Source organism: Parasteatoda tepidariorum, chromosome 7, assembly GCF_982258835.1.
Source record: "Parasteatoda tepidariorum strain Cologne lab strain chromosome 7, Ptep-v5.0, whole genome shotgun sequence".
Taxonomy (NCBI): domain Eukaryota; kingdom Metazoa; phylum Arthropoda; class Arachnida; order Araneae; family Theridiidae; genus Parasteatoda; species Parasteatoda tepidariorum.
In genome coordinates this window covers 22,485,148-22,498,770 of record NC_141761.1, presented here as the reverse complement: position 1 = coordinate 22,498,770, position 13,623 = coordinate 22,485,148, and the positions used below count along the sequence as shown (strand labels likewise).

The following is a 13,623-nucleotide window of genomic DNA, read 5'->3' as shown; positions in this document are numbered from 1 at the left end:
TGATAAATTGTTAACTCCTTTTTTCTACTAAAATGCTATACTTGTAAACTAGTAAATTATAAAGAGATCAACATAAACGCAGAGACATTTAATGTTAATAGTGCTGTTTGCTTGCCAAACAAAATGCATGAATTCGGAGTTGATCGTTTATAAGAGTCATGGAGTTGCATAGATAATATATTAACGTATATACTTTGTCTTTAGTAATATCGATTTTATTAAAAATGAATGGATTTTTATGCATATTTGAGTCTTAATTTGCTTGAATTTGTTAAAAACGCACGTTCATTAACCTTTAATCGTAGCAAAGTACACAAATATTTACTGTGGGTTTAGTTATTGTCAAACTGGCAATAGAGGGTCAGATATTATTGTACAAAGTGCAAAAACTGTTGAAGCCCAATTAGTCACCCAGTTCCCTACTATTAAACCCTTGCATTACAAATTACCGTTTTAGTCAATGATTACTTATTGAATGTTTGCTTGTAGAATATGTTTATGCAAGATTCCAAATAAATAAATAAATAAAAAGGTCTTATTATGCTTACAATATTTTCCGTGTATTGGAAAATTCCCTAATTGAACTCTTGCTTTGTTGAAACGATTGATCCAAACGTAAAACCAGTAATTTATACTTATCCGGTAGCATATCGATTAACAGGATTTAAAACTATAAAATCTTATTTTATTTTAAATTTAATTGAACCAAATACCTAAACCATTGTTTTACACATAAGCATTTCGAACAAATATAAAGAAAATAAATCCTTTCACTAGACTTCGAAATTGTGCAGTTCATATTTGAAAACTTCGATTTCCCTTTAAAAATTATGTGTTCCATTTAGAATATCCATATTTATGCATTGAGCAAAACTGTTTCGCTCATTTCTTAAAATATGAATAAGCTCAGTTCATCTAAACTTTATGTTTAAAAATACTCATTCAAACGAAACGTTTTAGCTCTGACTTAGAGTAAAATGTAAATTTTTATTTTTTAAATGTTACTTAAAATAGTTTTTTTTCCCTACTTGATTAGGTTATGCTGAAATCACTAGAATGTTTTGTTACTATTCATACGTTTTATTGGTCAATGCAAATTTTCTTTAACGATGGCATGTAACGATTGTTTTATTGATGAATTTCTGAAAAAAATTGTTTTCAGAAAATATTAAATTAATAAAATATGTAAGTTTTAGTTTTTACATTTAACCTATTAACCAAATTTATACAAAAAAAAATCATTTGATATTTAATGTGTTTGCATAACAAATGCATTTAATGGACAATGTGTTTTGCAACTGCTACTGAATTTTTATTTTCGAAATTTTTTATTAATCGGAAATTATTTACAAACGCCCATAAGTGTTCATTTCTTTATACTGATTTCTATTTCTTTCTCTTAATCTTTAATTTTTACCATTAAATTTTAACCATCACATTTATAGTTAATTTTGGAATACCTTTACAATGTTCCATATAGGCTTAAAAGAACCCGATTGCGATTATGTGGCCTTAATGGATTAGATTCCGAGGTCTGTTTAGAAGAAATTGGGGTCCGTAAACGGACCCTTCACAAAATATCTTTTCATAAAAACGGACCCTTCACAAAATATTTTAACTTAAAAACGGACCCTTCACAAAATAATTTATCTTTTAATCGGATCCTTTGCAAATTTGTTTATCTTCATTATTGTTTTGTTAATCGAATAAATTCTTCCCAGGGGGTGGGGGGAAAGAAAGACAGATGTAAACGAACTAAGTTTTGTCTTCGGCCGATGTTTCTTCCTTTATTCGTCCCAAAATAATATTCTGCGTTCAGCAGTATAAGCTAAATACCAAGTATTTGTATGTTGCTTCTCTAATTTAGTATCTGCAATTGCTGTTTATTTTTAAAATTTATTTTTTTAAAATTATAATTTTACAGTGTTGAGCATAATCTTATATCTCTTTAAAATTTAAAAACTCATTGAAAAAGGTTTTTGCAAAAACTGGACCCTATTTGCACAAATTCACAAAAGCCGGACCCTGGTTGAAAGAATGTGACTTAACGTTTATTTTATATTTACAAATTACGAGTAATTGTTTTCACAATTTTACAAAAACGGACCTTTCACAAAATTTCTGGACAGACCCCTAAGATTATATGATTATATTATCCTGGATGATATATTCCAAAGTCATGCCTGCAAATTTTTATTTTTGGTGGTTACTTTTACCGACCTTCAGTTACTAAGTATTATGGATTAAAGCCCTTTTTTTTTCTCACCTGAAACTTAAGGAACTCTTAGTTCACTTCATGATTAATTTCAAAATCATCCTCAAAATATTTCTTTTACTCTGAAAATTAAATTTTAAATTATGTCTGCATGGTATTTATTGTAGATCTTATAATATTCCTTTATCTGTAACTATTCAAAGTAAAAAGAAAATTGCAGTTCTTTTTGTTTTTAAATATACTTTATTGTGTCATTACTTTCAACATCCAAGTAATCCCTTCAGTAATTGCCACTAGCCAATCACTTAGATTCAAAGTATTTCTAACCTTGGTGACGTCTTTTAATGGACGTCCTCAGTCGAAACAGTTAGTTCTGAAGATTAAAATACTTGCTTTTCTCCCGACATTGCCGCCCTAATGGGTTGCCATATCATGGGCTTCTGCACTTTGCTTGAAAATTAAAGCATCCTTAAAGTCGTTTGTTACTTGTCCCCTGCTTAGAATGTTGGATGTTCAACACTTAATTTTATTTGCTTTTAGGATGAAACCTGAATATCGAGTGAAGGTTTTGTGGTAAGTTGTTGGCCATTGATTGGACTGCAACGCTAATTTGAAAATGCATGTTTTTTTAATTGCTAACTTAATCTTTTTCTTTTTATATTGTGTCTGTCATTGCTTACAATGAGTTGAACTTAGAGAATCATTAATGAAGTTAACAGCTTTTAAAGTAGTTATAGGGATAACACATAGTATGCTTGCATATTGATTGCATTTCTTATTATAATATGAAATTAGAATGTGGTGAAAATATTCCACTTTTATAAAACTGCATCATGTTAAAAATATTTAAAGAAAAAAGTATAAACAAAATAAGTAACAATATTATTTTTATTATTTTAAAACCAGCGTTGAACAGTCGATCTAGTTCTGAGTTTACGACTTTTAATGTTCAACTCCATAGCTTTGTAAATTTCAACCCAACCTAGAAACAAGGGAACTTCTGCATGAAGCGTTGGAACAAACTAGCCTTTGCAGAGAACTTTTTGATAAAAGAAACCCCCATTTGTGTTACATGGAAAGGAAAACCCCAAAATTTTCTCTGGGTTAGTCCGACGGCGAGGAAATTCTAACCCATGATCCGTCTACCATTAAGGACATTTTAAGTTAGCACAGTGGTCGGTGCAAGCCGGGAGCAGAATTCGTATCAATCAGCCACCGCTGGGATTCGAACTGGATCTCCCAAATGGCAGGCGAATGATCTATCCCCTGAGCCGCCACATCCCAAGCAGGGCTGAAAGCCCATATATATCGAGACGGAAAAGATTAAAAACTGGTAACTAATACATTTTATTTTTTAGTTTTTTTTTCGGGAATAATAAAAATCCATAACTACCAATTGTTTTTAACGGATACAATTTTTATATCGAATTGCTTCATCGCCGTGAAAAATTTCATTACAGTGAATTGTTATTGTTGAGAATAGATTAACTCTTCCCCAATATTATCGAATATTGAAATAGTTCTTCTACCAGTATTTTCTCTTTTCCGTCCCTCTTTCAGGCTTGATCGCAAGTAACAATGATTGCGAAGGTGCAGTGGACATTTTGTGATGAAGTTTTGTCGAAGAAATTGCTCAAGCCTATCTTAAGATTAACTTAATTATCTTAAGATTAACAAATGAATGATTAAGCGCTACTTTCGTGCACACATTCCTGAAAGTTGTATTCAACATAGAAAGCTTATTTGGTAACCAAAATTATAAAACTACGGTAAGTAACTTTGAAAGATTGTTATGAAAATAAATTTTGATAATTTTAAATATTATTTCATTAAAGAATAATAATTGAGCGAAATTCCACACATTTATCGAGAGATCCTAATAGAATAATAAAGCAAATGTTTAAGGATGTGGAGTGTGTGACATGGAACAATTTCAATTATTAAAAAAGTAAAAATTAATTCGTGCCTATAAACAAAAGTTACAACGAAACAAGAAACAAGTGTGGGTGATCCGTAATGGACAGGAACACTGCTATTATGTATTGTTCATACTTATTTTTCTAAATAAATATTCCCCCCCCCCAGCTTTTCGTGAGAATTAATATTAAGCCTAGTTTAATCGTTTGTATTGAGTTGATATGTGTTTTATCTTGACTACAGTTACAGTCAAGCTTAGTTGGGTTGCGTCTGCTGGTTATTGTTTTCATTTTGAGAGCTTGTACTAAGCTCTGTTATTTTTTAAATTTGTTGGAGAGATGCTTTGTTACTTTCCTTCCAGTTAAAGTATTTTTTTTCACGAACAGTTTAGTTTTTCTGTCCAGTACTTTCATTTTTTTTTATTAGTTATTTTGTACCCTTAATGATCCATGTACATTGTAGCATGTAATTTATTTAATACGTCGATAGCAAAATGTAAAATAGAAATAGATAAAAATTTCACTTTTGATTTGGCTATGGAAGCAAGGAAACTATGAAGAATATGCGATTTGATTAATATTGAAATAAATGCGTCTTGGTACAAAACTTCCATGGTTTTTAGGAAAAATCGATTCTAAAGAGGCATTTTTATTTTTAAATTTGTGCTTTTCACCATTATGAAGATTGGTTAAAATATTGTGAAGACTTATTTAAATTTCACTGATCAATTATGCAGTTATTGCCAGCAACGCCTTAAAGTGTTTTTTTCTTTTTTTAAATTTTAACATACATACAATATCGGATATAATGAAAAAATTTAACTCAGCTTAACAAACTTCTTTATAACAAATTTTAGTACTAGGATTGGTTTGATCATGGTGTTTCATACGAATGTTTTAGAATTTTTGTCACAATTGTTACAATTCGGGACGCAAATTATTAAATAAACAAAGAAGACACAAAAATGCAATCGAAAACTGTTCATCACTAGTAGAGGAGCCGGAGTGAAAAACGTCATAAACGATTTGAATGATGAAATTTAAAGATGTATCTCTTATTACCTCTTTCAAACAACTTCCTTTTTCCCCGGAAAGTCAAACAGAATTTTTCTTCTTTTTCAGTACCGCTCTCCTCAAAATTGTTTTGATAGAACAGTGCCTCCTCATAAATTAAGCGCATAAGATTTGCATTCTTAAGTCGTCTTATGTATATCCCTCTGCTAGCTCGGAGCAAAATCGAGCATTGCTTGGACTTAATGAAAAGTAGTGGTTAGGTGCTACAGAGTTGAACACTAGTAGTCGTAAACCCAAAATTGGGTCGGCTGTTCAACTACGGTAATAAAACAAAATAATATAAAATAAAATTGTGGTTAGGTAGGGGAGAGGTGGGCTAGTTTGGACAGTGTTTACAAATTTGCCATAAAACCATATTTAATGTAATATTTTTTTTAAAACAATAATTGAGACTTGCTTGCATTTTGATTTATATCTGGAATTACAAAGTTCTTAAGTTTTTCCGTACTAATATTTTTAAAAAAGGCTCTTTTTGCCCCGCTGATTGTGGTCAGTGTGGAGTGGCTATGGGGCTAGTATGAACAAATTTGATAACTTACGAAGTAAAAGTTTGTCAGAAAGGTAGGGGAGAGTTGGATAAAACGGGATAGTCGGACAAAACGGGATACGTCGCCTAGGGACCAGACTATTGCAGCTATCTAGTGGACAACGACAGAAACGTGTTATTCGATCGTGATTATATCATTCTCGGTGTGTCCCGCCTCGAGATCACTATTTGATAGAAAGTTGTAGGTCTCAGAATTTTTTTACTCTATTTTTTTGCCATTTTCTACATTTACGTGCGTTGTTTTTTACATTGTACTGCCTACATATATGGGAATAAAATTCCATTGAGTATTAAATTTAATTAACCATTTATTTACCAATATTTTTGTGTGCAGTCTATCTAATTTTCTTTTCACATTTACGCAGCAACCATGTTTGTTTCAAAAAGTGACGGAGTCGGACAAAACGGGACACTTGTGAGTTGGATAAAACGGGATAGAGTTTTTCATGTCCCGTTTTATCCACCTATTTATTTATTGGATTATTACATTTTAAAATAGTCATATATTAATGTAGGCCTAGGCTTTTTAAACAACTTATTTATTTTAACTATATATATTTTTTGAATAATTTAGTCTCTTTATATAGTAATGCAAAATTTGTTTATTAACGTTCATTATTAAGCATTTTATTTTCGACTCTAGGATTTCACATCTTTCTTTAGAGCTAATTGTAATGTATTTCTCTGATGAAGACTTTTTATACATAAACAATTATTATACATAAACAATTATTTATATATTTGCATGATTTATTATTTTATCTTTATATATATGCAAAAAATTAAACATAGTAAACCCTATCCCGTTTTATCCAACCCAGGTATGCTAAAACGGGATATGTAAGAGTTTGGAAATGAATTTTTTTTTCTATTTCGCTGTCATTAAAATTAGTTGAAAATATGTTTTTTGTGTGCTTCAATAAATGTTGTAGCTACAAAAAAAATAATGTATTGTTTTCCTAAACAGATATTCCGTAGTAAATAAAAACAATAATGGTATCCCGTTTTATCCAACTCTCCCCTACATCTAAAGCCAAAATGAAATTAACCTCAATCTACGCCTTATTGAAGATTAAATATTGATATATTTTAATTAAAATATAATTCGTATTAGAGCATTTCATTATACTTTCAAGGACAATCAATACATTTGAAAATCATTATTTAATGCGGCTTAATTGAAAGCTCAGATCCAATTTTAAGTTGAATCAATTTTAATAACTGTAGTTTTAACTTAATAATGAAATGGTACGGATGGGTAATACGCCGAATGCATGGCTTTTCGATTATTTCCCTCACTGGAGCAAAAGAGAAGACGAGACCATTGACTGATGTTCTGTTAGTTTAGTGTGCGGCAAACATGAACATACATTAAAATTTTTTTTTTTTTTTTAATTCATCAATATTGAATCCTATTTTTTTTTTAACGAACTTGATAAAATTTCCCTTTACATTTTCTTAAAATCTTTAAAAAGTTTATTAACATAAAGATTTTATGATAAATGTTTTACTTGAGATTAAAACCACTATTTGTACAGGCATATCATTCTACAAAATTATTCTAATTTGGAAAATAAATTACATTAAGTGTGTTACATTTGTCAATTCATATTTCTTCCATCGAAAGTTGGAAGGGCTGGGTGAATTCGTCCACACCAGCCCCACGAAGACATGTTTTCGTTTATGCCTAATGCTGGTTACTTGAAAGTATACTGAGCAAAAATAAATATCAAAATAGGTAGAAAACCGTTTAATTTATAACATATTTGTCACCTTTTGTTGAAATCCTGAAAATAAAGTATGTTAATAAAAGTGTAAAGAAAATTTGAATATTACTCTTTTACACCTTAAAATCTTTCTTTTAAAAATTTCTACCAAAGTACTGACTATGCATCTGCACATGAAAGTATACATAAATGTTGCCAATCTACGATATCTCATAGAGGATATTTTGCCTATAATTAAAAAAGGTAATCAAGATGTCCACACTTGCCCCCCTCTTTCCTGCTTCATATTAAAATGTGTTTTTTTTCTTTGCAAAATTGTTTGAAGAGAAAAAACTTAATTATCATATGAAAGAAAAACGCTGTTGAAATCTAATGAATTACTATAAAAGAAGGTGAAAGTAAAAAACATCTAAATAGTTTTAATTGGAAGTTGAGGCTTGAAGGTGTTTCTAATAATGATCTTTCAGTTATCTATTTATTTTCTCCCACGATCAAACCTGTCTCGTTGTTTTACTATTTTCTCCTTCCGTTTCTGCAGTTTGTCAAATTTCCATAGTGTTTTTGTCTTTGTTTCGATAAATTAATAATTTGCGTTCACTATGTTTATTTTTGTTGTTGTTTACATTGTCTGAAAAGGTTATTAAAAATTTATATTCTGCGTTACAAACGGATAATGAGTGCTGTATAGTAACGCTCTATGGGTTAAATCAGGGGCTTCCAACTTACATGAGGCCGGAACCCGCAATTAAAAGCACCATTCAAATGGCGGGCTGCAATTTTATCAAAATTCTATATGGGGCTCTTTTATGTTTGAAGGAACATTCAGTATTACTGTCAGATTTTTATCAAGTTGTACAAAACAAAAGTATTGAATTACACATTAAAATAAAAAGTAGATTTTTTTAAAAGTATTTAATTGCATATTTTAAAATTCTGGCTACAATAACTTTAATGTGCACTTATGTATTAAACATTTAATGTGCAACAGATATCAAATTGTTAAGATAGAAAACTTAAGAGTATTTAAAACCCATATAGATTTTTTAACGAAAATTGTCCGCAAAAAGATGACAAATTATATATTTCAGTTCGCGGGCCGCAAAAAAATGCTTCGCAGACCGGATGCGGCCCTCGGGCCGCCTGTTGGTAACCACTGAATTAAATTAATTTATTAGCAATTCTACTTTAATTTGAAATACATCTGTGGTTTAATTAAAATAATTCATGTTTTTATCAAGATAAACTCGATAAATATGATAAAATCGACTTTTTATCAAGATTACACAAATCTTAAATGAACTTAAATTTTTTAAGAGTTTATATTTACGCTTGTGGGAAACTATAATTTGTAATGCAAGTTTCTTTTTTTTAAAAGAAAAAAAATCGATATGGTCAAAATAAAAGTTAAAAGTTTCTCCTATTTCACTATATTGACATCTAGACTAAAAAAACTTTTTCTTAAGTTCTTTGTCAGATAAAAAAGTAAAAAAAAAAGAAAAAAATGAATCAAAAATATTCTTTTCTCTTCTTGGAATAGTTCCAGGTCTCTTGTGGCACTTTTAGAAACTTTTGGTTTAAAAAATCTTAGAAAATATAGTAAAAATCTGTTAACAATATGGTATATTTTCTGATATCCCTTTTCTATTGTTCAACTGTTTCTTTTATGTGAGAGTTGTGCTAAAGCGGGATATAAAAGTTGTTTCAAAATTATATTATTATTTTTTGTCGTCTTATTTAGATGTTATAGATATCTCTTGATTGTTAGTGCGGATATATTGTATTGAACAACTTATTATACAGAGTTTGTATATATATATATATAATTTTATATATATATATATATATATATATATATATATATATATAAATATAATTTTATATATATATATATATATATATATATATATATATATATATATATATATATATATATATATATATATATATATATATATATATATATATATATATATATATATATATATATATAAATATAATTTTATATATATATATATATATATATATATATATATATATATATATATATATATATATATATATATATATATATATATATATATATATATATATATATATATATACTAGGTGAATGTCTGTTCTTCGTGCAAGGAGAAAAAAAGTAAATGATCAATAAATTGGTATAAATCAACGTTACAAAATCATACGCAAAACTGAAAGACGTAAACCGACATAATTAAGCTTAAACAACTTCAATTTTTTTAAAAACTATTTGTTGCCTTTCCGGTAACTCTATGTTATCAGATTAAGCAATTTTTTTAGAAGTTCATCACTTCAAAATAAAAAATAAGTATTTAGTATCATTTGGCATTACGTTCTATTGCTCGATGTCGACTCTGGATAGTCAAAAATTACCATAATCAACAATCATGGTAATTTTTGACTATCAAGACATATCCCTTTCGGTGTACAGTAAAACTTACATTTAGAGAGTCGTCTTGATACTAATCCTAGTATATTTAGTGCTTAATAAAAACCACTAATTAACATAATAGCAGTATTAAATACCTTTTCTCCTTTAATTTAGCATTTTAATATTTTTTTAAATATAATTCGTACCTATTATCAAAATAATTTAATTGTAAATCTCAAAAATAGTTAGTAACAGATTCAATATTTTTATAGTCATTTTTGGTGAACGAAATAACATCGAAAGTTATTTCGAATGCTTTAAAATATCGTCAAACTATTATTGACACAAGTAATGCTTAATTAAATGTGGTATTACATACTATGGTATTGCTGTTATAAATATGTAATTGGAACTTATTATACCGAGTTGCATAAAATGGGTATTGTGGTGAAAATTTTTTTTACCACCCTCCGAATCTGATAAGTACCCTGATATCACTATATTCATGGCACCTTTAATTTACAAGAGTACAACCATTAATTTACTAGAATTTTAATATTATTATTTGTTGTATATTCCGATGCGGTTTCATAATATTACATTTACTATTGTCTGAGTTAGAAGTTTAACTCACTTAAGGAAAGGGTAACTATACACATTTTAATTCAAAATGTGATATTCAGAATATACCATAATTTTTCCGTATGAGATTTTTTTAAATTTTTTTTTATTTTTTTTTTATTTTTAACTTCGTAGATAACTTCTATTTCATTATTCTTGTTGTGTAACCATTATTTAAGCATATATACAGACACACTTTAAAACCGAAAGTATCAATAAAAGAAACACGTGGTTTGATGTACCTTTCTAAACCCGAATTCTGTGACGATATCATTAGCTTCGATTTTACTGATGATAACCCGACTTATGAATCCAAAGAAAAATAATAAGAAAAATAGTGCGATAAAACTGATTTTTGATTAAATAGAGTTACAAGCTAGCAAATCGCCTTTAAAATATTTATCAAATCTTATGAAAAATTTATTCTCTCGGATATAGCGCACCAATCGGAGGTCGGAAGCAGTTTTGAAGCAGACAGTTGGGTCAGCCGTGTCTTTGAACCTATCTACTTTAAATTCGGCGTGGATGGGTTGAGAATTGCGAATTCGTATATGTTACATGCATATAAATGTTATGTTTTATTTATATAGATGTATTATTTAAAGTAAAATTCCAATTTGTGTGAAACGTTTTTTAATTTTTTTAAATAAATAAATGAGCATATAATACATAAATTGTAGACTTAGACATTTTTAATTAAATTGGTAGACATAATAGCCACCAGCTAGGTTATTTTAGATTTTTGGTAGATACCCCCCCACAAAATTCCTAATTATAGCAAAGGTTAATTAATTATTAATATTTGTATAATATAAACTAAAATTAAAAGAATTTCACCCACTACTTTATATAAAGAAATTAAACATTTATATAAAATAACAAAATCACCCTGCATTTTTCCTGTGTATCACTATGTGTCATTTTCTTCTTTGTTTAGAATTTTTAAAATAACCATAAGAACATCTTTACGGAACACCCTATATACGTAAAATTATACGAGAATGTAACTAATGGTATACAAGGGTAACAGGCATATTAGTATGCACAATATTCCATATACACCACCCTTTAAGTATATTTGAAAAGTCTTTGTAATAAACACATTTTTAAAAAAATTAAAGTGAAATTATTGACTTCGTTCTGACTTAGAAATAGAAATTCTAATTTTCATGAGGTACTTTAGAAAATTAGGACATTAGTTTTCATAAGTGACAAATGAAAAGAGATAAGAAATTTTTGTCTAGTAAAATAGGTTTTTATGATAGAGTTATATATTGCTTTTAAAATATTTTATGAGAAATGCTTTGTTTGATAATAGAAAGCGATGAAAAGGAATTGCAAATATTCATACAAAGAAAAGAATGTGCTTCAGGCATTTCAAGTGTTATGACATGTCGTCTCTTTATTGCTTTTTAAATATTTCTGGACTCAAAATATTTTCTGCAGGCAACGTGTGCAAAAGGTTATATTTCGCTTTCATGTGAAGTAAGTTTTTGTCTGCAATTGTTTCTTAAAAAAAACTTCCTTAATATGTATTTTTAGAATCCTTAATACAAATGAAAACTTAAAAAAAAAATGTGCACATTGAGGATCATAAATTAATATTTAAAAACAGCAACGCTATCGAAATCTGACAAATCAAAGTGCAGGAAAGAGAATGAAATAATAATCAAAATAGTTTCAGCTGGAGGTTAAGACTTAAAAGGTTTCTAATAATTGTCTTTCAACTTCTATGTTTCCTTCCGCAATCAAATCCGTACAGTTGTTTTTAATTACACCGTACTAAACAGCACTTTTTTTCAACTCAGTAAAATGAAATAAGTTCGAAACAATACCTCATTTGTCTTAATTGTATTTACACCAAAGAGCCATTTCAATATGACCACCCTCAATCTATAACAATGGGCTCGCCCAGGTTTTCATGGTTTCTCGCCCAGGAACAATGTTTTCATGGGGCACATTAGGACCCATAATCCACAAAGAACAATCCCTGACGTCTGTAAGCTACTTGAACGTAGTTGCAGACCAGGTTCACCCATTCATAGCAACAGTTTTTCCTGCGGGGGATGGCGTTTACCAACAGGATAATGCACCACGTCATAAGGGTCGAATCGTCATGGATTGGTTCGAGGAACATTCCAGTGACTTTCAAGTCATGTCTTGGTCCCCAAATTCACCTGACCTTAATCCAATAGAGCGTTTGTGTGGTCCTACATCGAAAACCAAATTCGTGCTGCCACGCTTACCCCCTCGCAATGTGAGGGAATTGCAGGACCAGTTGGTGAGCGCTTGGTACCAGATACCTCAGACTCCCTATGAGCCCGCCACGGCGGGTGCTAGCAGGGCTAAAGGTGGTCCTACATGTTATTAGCCAGGGTGGTCATAATGTATTGGCTCTTCGGTGTATAAATATATATTCACACATACTGTTTGCTTGTTGTTATTTACAATTTTTTTTTATTATTTATATATTCGTATCTCATGCTAAGCTAAATACCTCAAATTTTATCGATGACTAATGAAGACACTAAATAAAATACACTGGTGGCTATGAAAATCAAAATTTTCAATTTGTGAAAAAAATGATACATGATAGAAACGATTCCTGAAATTATCATCAGAAAATATATCAGATGAGCTGTTGGTCTTTAAAAACTTCTTTAGTCGCAGGTTGTGTTATTAAAAACAGCTTGCTAAATTTAACAGTTTTTCGAATCCCCTAGGGCAGTGTTTCCCAAAGTGTGGTACGCGTACCCCCAGCGGTACGGGAACAGTTCAGCTGGGGTACGCTTTCTTATGCGAAATATCTTGCAACTAACGAAAATTTCAAAATTTTTTATTTAGAAACAAAGATAGCTATGAAAATGTACGATTACGTATTTTTCTATTGGCTACTTTTTGCAGAGTTAACAGTTAATAATTAGTTTCGTCAACAGCCAGCTGTGATTTTTAACTTTTGTGCAATTTTTTATAGTAAAAAATGCATTCATTTTTTTATGAGTGGTACACAGCGTTACTAAAAATTTAGAAAGGGTACACAAAAGTCATAAGTTTGGGAAACACTGCCCTTGAGAGGTTGTCCTTCGTATTTCCTCTTCTGCTATTCCCTGCCAGCAAGAGCTATTAACATT

The 13,623-nt window shown here is 29.6% G+C and overlaps 1 protein-coding gene across 3 annotated transcripts in view; it reads left to right on the top strand.

Moving 5' to 3' along the window:
- The window catches only part of LOC107454550 (Exchange factor for Arf 6), a 104,390-nt gene that overhangs the window by 30,316 nt on the left and 60,451 nt on the right, over positions 1-13,623 (top strand). The window lies entirely within an intron of this gene.